The sequence below is a fragment of the Notamacropus eugenii genome, chromosome 1 (assembly GCF_028372415.1).
Source record: "Notamacropus eugenii isolate mMacEug1 chromosome 1, mMacEug1.pri_v2, whole genome shotgun sequence".
Classification (NCBI taxonomy): Eukaryota; Metazoa; Chordata; class Mammalia; order Diprotodontia; family Macropodidae; genus Notamacropus; species Notamacropus eugenii.
In genome coordinates, this window is record NC_092872.1 from 409,931,063 (window position 1) to 409,938,487 (window position 7,425).

A 7,425-nucleotide genomic window follows, 5' to 3' on the forward strand; every position below is an offset into this window, starting at 1 on the left:
CAGTGCAGGCCACCCTTAACTTCTAGACGTCCAAATGTCAACTCTCATCTCCAGCACTTTCTGTTTGCCTCCGAGCACCTTAGTTCCCATCTCTGGGACTCAGCCTTTTCCACTTTAAATGAAGATAGATGATTTTTAAAGTTCCTTATGACTTCAATATTTTACTTTCTAAAATCCCTTCTGAATCTCTCATTCTGTGTTCTGTATTTTAAGGACCCTTCCAGGTCAGACGTTCTCTGTTCTAAAGCTAATATTCTTTGTTCTAAGGCTCTTTCCAGCTTTCAGTCTGCCTCCCTTTGACATCACTTTTCAGTCTCTCCCATCTAAATCCCTGTTCTTTCTTAGGGGTAAGACATTTGGATTTGAATAACCAACTTCTTGATCCTATCTTTCCTTCAGTAAGAAGAATCTCTGTTTAAATAATAGCATGGGTCACATGCTCTTAATCTGATTTTTACAAGATGCCATGTTCTAGCATCATATATCTTTACGACCGGTACATAGAGGAAATAATGTTTCTTACCTGATTTTTTTCACATAATTGTGAATTCTCATTTTCATGATTAGTCACCTAGCCTTCTCACGTTCTCCACTCCATGGGTACATATGAACCAAACAGTTTCTTAAGGAATAAGCCTTTCAGAACTCATGTGAATATATTAAGAGAAGCAACAGGTTATAGTAAAAATGGCATTGGACTAGGAGCCAGAAGACCCTCTTTTTAGCACCCTGTTCTATCACCCACTTGCTGCATGACCTTAAGCAGGTCACTTTCCTTCTTGCCTCAATAGCATGTTTTCTACAAAGGGGATGATATATTCAATCAATCAATATTTGTTAAGTGCCTGTGATGTCCACTGTGTTATATCATATGTCCAAAGGCTATTCTAAAGAACAAATGAAATAATGAGTGGAAAAGCATTATCAAATTAAAAGGTATTATTATTCCTACCCCTGTAAAGGGGTAGCGAGTAATAAAAATAAAAATGAAAAAGTTTAAGAACTAGAGAATTCAAAGTCTGAAGAAATTGTAGAGATCATAATCCAGCCTCTTTATTTTTACAGATGGGGAAACTCTGGCCTACAGACATCACCATAAGTAAGGAGGAGAATCTAATTTCAAATCCACATCTTTTAAATCCAAACCCATTGCTCTTTCGCTAACAGCCCACTGCTTTGTAAATGATTCTGCCTGTCAGTTTCTTGGACTGGCTGTGCCAATATTTGTGATCAAGCATATGTTCTCGCAAAGACAGTTGTGATCTCACTGCATTTTAAGTTTTGGCATCTCCGCCCCCTTAATCTCCCACCCCCACCCCCACCCAAGTATAATTAACAGCTTTGCGATGTGATTTCACAGATACGGAAATCCTTAAAGTTTTCTAATATGCACCTACAATGCAAAAATGTTTTCAGCTAAAAAAAAACAAAAAAAGCTATGACATTCTAGAATGGGAAGAGAATTAGAGTTACATTAATTAGACACTCATGTTCTAGTCTGAACTCAGAGACTACCAAACTATATGATCTTGAGCAAGTCACTTCCTTTCTAAGAGCCTCAGTTTCCCTCTATACACTAATAAGGTTGGGCTAGAAAAATCTTTAAGATCAAGATATAATAGTCTAAATTCTAGGTTCTTGCATTTTTTTCTCTGGCATACTATATCCTAAGGTCTCTTTCAGCCCTGACCTTCTTCTAGCTCCAACATTCAAGATTCTCTATCCTAAGGTTCCTTCCAAATCCTCGGTTTCCTATAGCTCTAACATTCCGTAATTCCCTGATCCTCATGAAATGTAACTTCAAAACTCCTTTATGTTGTTGGGAAACCTTTCCCTTACTGTTTGTGTGGTGTTTGTGTAGGCTGCGTCCCAGCTGATGAGAAAAGTAGGTCTGATGGGGGACTCTTTGCATCTATTCTTGTGGAGCTCTATGGCAGTATATCCGCCTCCACACTGGCTGGAGCAGGTGCTACCTCTTTGGCTATTGAAAATTGCTGCCTTTGTAATATCATGAAGCAGCAGGTCCATCTGCCTTTAGCTTTGGCCTGTAATACATGGGCAGCTCCTTTTAGTTATGAGGGAGAGAGGAGAAGCAATAGTTTGAAAGAAGTAGATTTTCCATCCACTGCTGAGTCTTTAGATCACTGGGAATGAATGCTGAAGCAGGTGATGTCAATAACACTTGTTTTGGAGGTAATAGGATCAGAAAATGTCAGATTTGGGTGGCACCTTAGAATACAGAATGTAGGAACTGGAAGGGAATATATATGTGTAGGTGTAGGGGTGTGTGTGTGCGCGCGTGTATGTATAGTTTATTTATCTATTTAAAAAAATTTTATTGATGCCTTTTGTTTTTACATAACATTCCTTTCCATTGCCTTGCATATAAATAAATGCTTGTTGGTACAGTGTCTGGCACCTGTGTATCACATGATGAAGCGGCCTTCTTACTAAGGCTGAACCTTCTCATTGTTCAAGTGATCCCATTGTATCCTATTTCCTCCAGCCAATTGTCCCATATGTCATTCCTACTCTATCACTTATTTTCAATTTCTCCCTGTTTGCTAGCTTATTCCCTACTAACTACAAGCATGCCCAAGTTTGTAATGCATACATGGCTCCTTTTGGCTAGGAGAGAAGAGGCAGCAATAGTTGGAGGAACTGGATTTTCCACCCGTTGCTGAGCAATCCCAAGATCACTGGGAATGAATGCTGAACTGGGTAATATTAGCAATGTATTTCATAGGTAATAGGATCAGAGAATGCCAGAGCTCAACAGAACCTTAAAACACAGAATGAAAAAACTATGCTTTTCCCATCTTGAAAAAATTCTCACATAATCCTTCTTTCCCCAGTTACCATTGTCCTCTTTTCCTTCTGCTTTATGTAGATTAAACTCCTTAAAAAGGTTATCCACAATAGTGCCTCTACTTTGTCTCCTCTCATCCTCTTTACTTACTATCACCCTTACTATCCCTTACTATCCACCTTCCAACCTTACCATTTCACCAAAACTGCTCCCTCCAAAGTTATTAATGATCTCTTAGTTGCCAAATCCATTGACCTTTTCTCAGTCCTCATTCTCCTTGACCTCTCTATAGCCTTTCACTCTGATTATCACTCTTTCCTTTTTGTACTCTCTTCTCTCAAGGTTTTTGAGACAACACTCTCATCTGGTTCTCATTCTACCTCTCTGACCATTCCTTCTGTGGGTCCTTTGCTGCATTCCAATCCAGATCACACCTCTAACCATAGGTGTCCCACAGACTTCTGTTCTGGACCCTTTATACTACTTCACTTGGTGATCTCATCAGCTCCCGTGTATTTAAATACTATCTCTACTCTGATGATTTTTAATTCTAACTATCTTGTCTAACCCTTTCTGCTCACCTCCAGTCTCATATCTCCAACTGCCTTTCAGACATCTCAATGAATGCCCAGTAGGCATCTTAAACTAATCATATCCAGAACAGAACTCCTTATCTTTCCCGAAACCCTTCCCCTTTCTACCTTCCCTATTCTTGTAGAGGGTAACATAGTCTTCTCAGTTCCTCAGATTCACAACCCAAGAGTCATCTTTGACTCTTCACTAGCTCTCACACCCCAATTCCAATCTCTTGCCAAGATTTGCTAATTTTCCTTTTGCAACATCTCTCTAATTACCCCCTCTTTTCTCCTCTGTCTCTGCCCCTGCTAGTGCAGGCCCCCTTCCCTTCATGCCTGGACTATCGTAATAGCCTGCTTGTAGGTCTGCCTGCTTCACATCTCTTCCTACGCCATTCCATTCTCCATTCTGCCACCAATGTGATTTTCCTAAATTGCCAGTTTGATCATATCACCTCCTTCCTACTCAGACATCTCCAGTGGTTTCCTATGGCCAAATGAATTAAATATAAAATCCTGTTTGGCATTCAAAGCAGTTTGTAATTTAGCACCCTCCTACCTTCCCAATCTTTTTACACTTTACTCCCTGCCATGCACTTTTCAGTCCAGTGAACTGGCTTCCTGTCTGATCCACAAACAATACATTTCATCCTCTGACTCTGGGCATTTTCTCTGGCTGTCCCCCATGCTTGGAATGCTCTCTCCTAAGCTCTACCTATTGATCTCCCTGGCTTCCTTTCCTAAAATCCCATCTTTTACAGAAAACCTTTCGTAACCCCTCTTAATTCTAGTGCCTTCTCTCTTTTATTTCCTATTTATCCCATGTATAGCTTGTTTGTGTATATTTATTTGTTCGCTGTCTCCCCCATTAGATTGTGAGCTCCTTGAGAACAAGAACTGTTTTGGTCTCTTTTGTGTCGCCAGAGCTTAGCACAGCCAGGGAGTGCTGGCATATGTTAATAAATCTTTGTTGACTGATTGTTTGGAACATAGTAAAGTGCTTAATGAACACTTGACTGATTGAATTGCTTTGAACTGTATCCCTCTCCTCCTCCCATTGAATCCTCCCTTAGTAACTGAAAAACAGTTAAGTAAAAACAACAAACAAATCAATCATATCCTACGTGTTAGTCTCCCACTTCTACGAATAGGAAGGAAATATTTTCCTTCCACTATTCTTTTGGTCTGAGATTCAATCCCCACATTTATTTATTTATTCATTCATTCAATTCATTCATTGTTGTGTAGAAAAACAACCTATTCTATCATAAGCACTTACAGTTATTCATGGACAGCAACAGGCTGCTGGTTGGACCAAATACCCCAAAGGAAATTGCATAAAATGAGTGGTCAAGGACTAATTCCACTTGTGTGGGATTTGATGAAATAATTTTTTTTTTTTAAGAGAAAGGAAAAAGGAAGAAAAGAAACTATCCAGAATTAATTTGAAAGCATGTCAGCTACCAACTGTTCTGTTTTCAGATTTCTGAGTAGTCCACCAGTAGTGTATCTGCCAGGTAACAATATACACTTTCTTTATAACCTGGTGGTCCCAAGTTAAAAAAAAAAATACAAAAAAAGGAAAGAAATTATATGAAAACATAGCTCAAGAAATATACTAGCAAGCAAAACTATATGAGGTGAACAAAGATATTTTATAGGTCCAGCTGTCACATTTCACATGGCTATTTGTCCCCATCATAGAAGCTAATCAAGTCCTGTCATGGTTCTCCTTAAGAACAACTACAATTACCCCACCAGATGAGAAGTGGAGGGAGGGAGTAAACAGTCACTAGGGAAGAAAAAAAAACATCAAATAAAATAAAGATAATATAATAGGATCTTTTAATAAGAAATTTAGACTGGTTACAGAGAAAACCAGCAGGGGTAGGCCAGTCTGCAGAAGGGATGATCTGTACCCTAAAAGGTTAGCCATGCCAGGTTTAGTCTTTGAATCTCTATAAACAAGGGAAAAAGTTCAGATACCTTACAATGTTAATACCTCAGTGGCTCAGACTCCTCACGTGGATATAAATCCTACTCCATTTTAATTTCACTTAAATTAGACTGAAAAACTTGCGATTATAGCATAGGAAGAAAAATAAGACTCATGGTCCATTTCCTGTGTCTAAATCAGATTTTAGAGGTGAATTTGCTCATAAAAAATTCTTGGAAAAAATTAAATATGGGTCTGTGCCTCTGCTGAGTCAATCCTCCCTCTACCCCCCTCCCCCCACTTAATATTTAGAAATCATTCACTCTCTGGGTTAACAAGTGCCTATAGAAGAATGTCTGGACAAAAAAAAAAAGTCTGTCTCAAAACCAGTTAAATCAATTGCAGATTGAAAAGAAAGGGGTGTCTGAAAACCAGCACCAGTGCAGACATGTCTAGGACCCCTGTCCCTCTGAATCCACATTTCTTTCAGGGTATTCATCATTGTATATGTTCTCAGCCATCTGCTAGACTTGCATAATATTGTCTTCTGATACAAAACAAATAACCCAAGGTTCATTGGGGTTTCAGGAGAAGTCAGATATCTTGGCAGTGTGACCACCATGAATAAAGAATAATTCTGGTAGCCCATCTTCTCCATCTTCAGGGGACTGTTCTCCAATTTTACTCAAGTCCCCGATATTTAGCCTGAGATCTGTGCTACTGGAAGCCAAGATAGTTTCATAGCGGGGAAATCACTGAACCTGGAATATTTCATCATTTTGTGACTCAAAGGAATGCAACTTTAGTTTCAGATTTCTAAGATCCCACAGTGCAATTGTCTTATCAGCTGATCCTGTGATCTCTTTTAATAAGGATAGGAAGAGAAATAATTTCCTTCGGCAGCATGGGCATCCACTGAGTGGCTTGGTTTAGAAGTGTTATTTGACCATGTGTCCCAAAGCATAAGCTTTTGATCATTAGCAACTGATCCAAAGAGAGATTCATTGAGCAGGTACCAAGAAACATCTTCAGCTACTGTTATGTGTCCTGTGAATATGGTCTTTGCATCCATTACTTTACCTTTCTTTGGAATTACACTGATGTCCCACAAGCAGATGGCATGATCATCTCATGCATTAAGTAATTGTCCACTGATATTTGGGTTCCACAACAGCCCATAGACCTCCTTTTGATGTCCAAAGAGATATGTCTGGTTACACTCCCTAGAAGGGTCTGGTTTTGAAGGGTACTTGGTGTAGTCAAAAACAAGGACATCACTGGATGGAGTGTTTGTTGCAATGATGCAAGGATTCTGGACCCTGTTCACCTTCATGGCTAATCTTGATTTCAGTTTCAGTTTCCCCACTAACTGAGTCAAAGCTTCCAAATTCTCCTTTCTCACTGTCATAGTAAGAGGAATCAAACTGAGCATCATCACTGGGGAGTGGCACACTATCACTCTATCACAAGATAGCTCTGTTCATCTGATGTATGTGTTCCCAGGACAAGTTGATGAATGCTGAAATCTTTCCTTTCAGGTCTGGCTACATCTGGAAGCCACTGTGCAGTCAGGCTGGGCCACTCTAGGGCATGGGTCATCACTAAGTCATAGAGAAAAGGAGCATTTTTCCCATATTTTATTCTTTATTGATCATTCATTCTTCTACAGCATCATCAAAGGCAGCTTCCTTGTTGGCCATGGTGGGTGGAAAAGGTGATGGATGGAATGACAGGTGGAGGTCATGGGTCTCCTAGGGTTGCAGCACAGTGAAGGTCAACCCACTCATTTACAGTAATGATGCTAACTAACATTAAATAACACTGTGTGGTTTGAAAAGTTTCATTTAATGATTATTTTAATTTTTGATTGTTTTTTCCACTTAATAGTATTATATTTTTTCTGAGTACATATAAAGATAATTTTCAACATTGACTTTTATAAGATTTTAAGTTCAATTTTTTTCCCCCTCCTTTACTCTTCTTTCCTCCTCCTTTCCCAAGATGGCAAGCAATCTGATAAAGGCTATTCATATACAATCATATTAAGCATATTTCCACACAAAAAAAAGAAAAAAAAGAGCTTCATTTAACAAAGGAAGAAACCA

The 7,425-nt window shown here is 39.1% G+C and overlaps 1 pseudogene; it reads right to left on the bottom strand.

Moving 5' to 3' along the window:
- Nucleotides 1-5,680: 5,680 nt before the first annotated feature.
- LOC140518680 (histone-binding protein RBBP4 pseudogene) lies at nt 5,681-7,044 on the bottom strand (annotated as a pseudogene).
- Nucleotides 7,045-7,425: the final 381 nt, after the last annotated feature.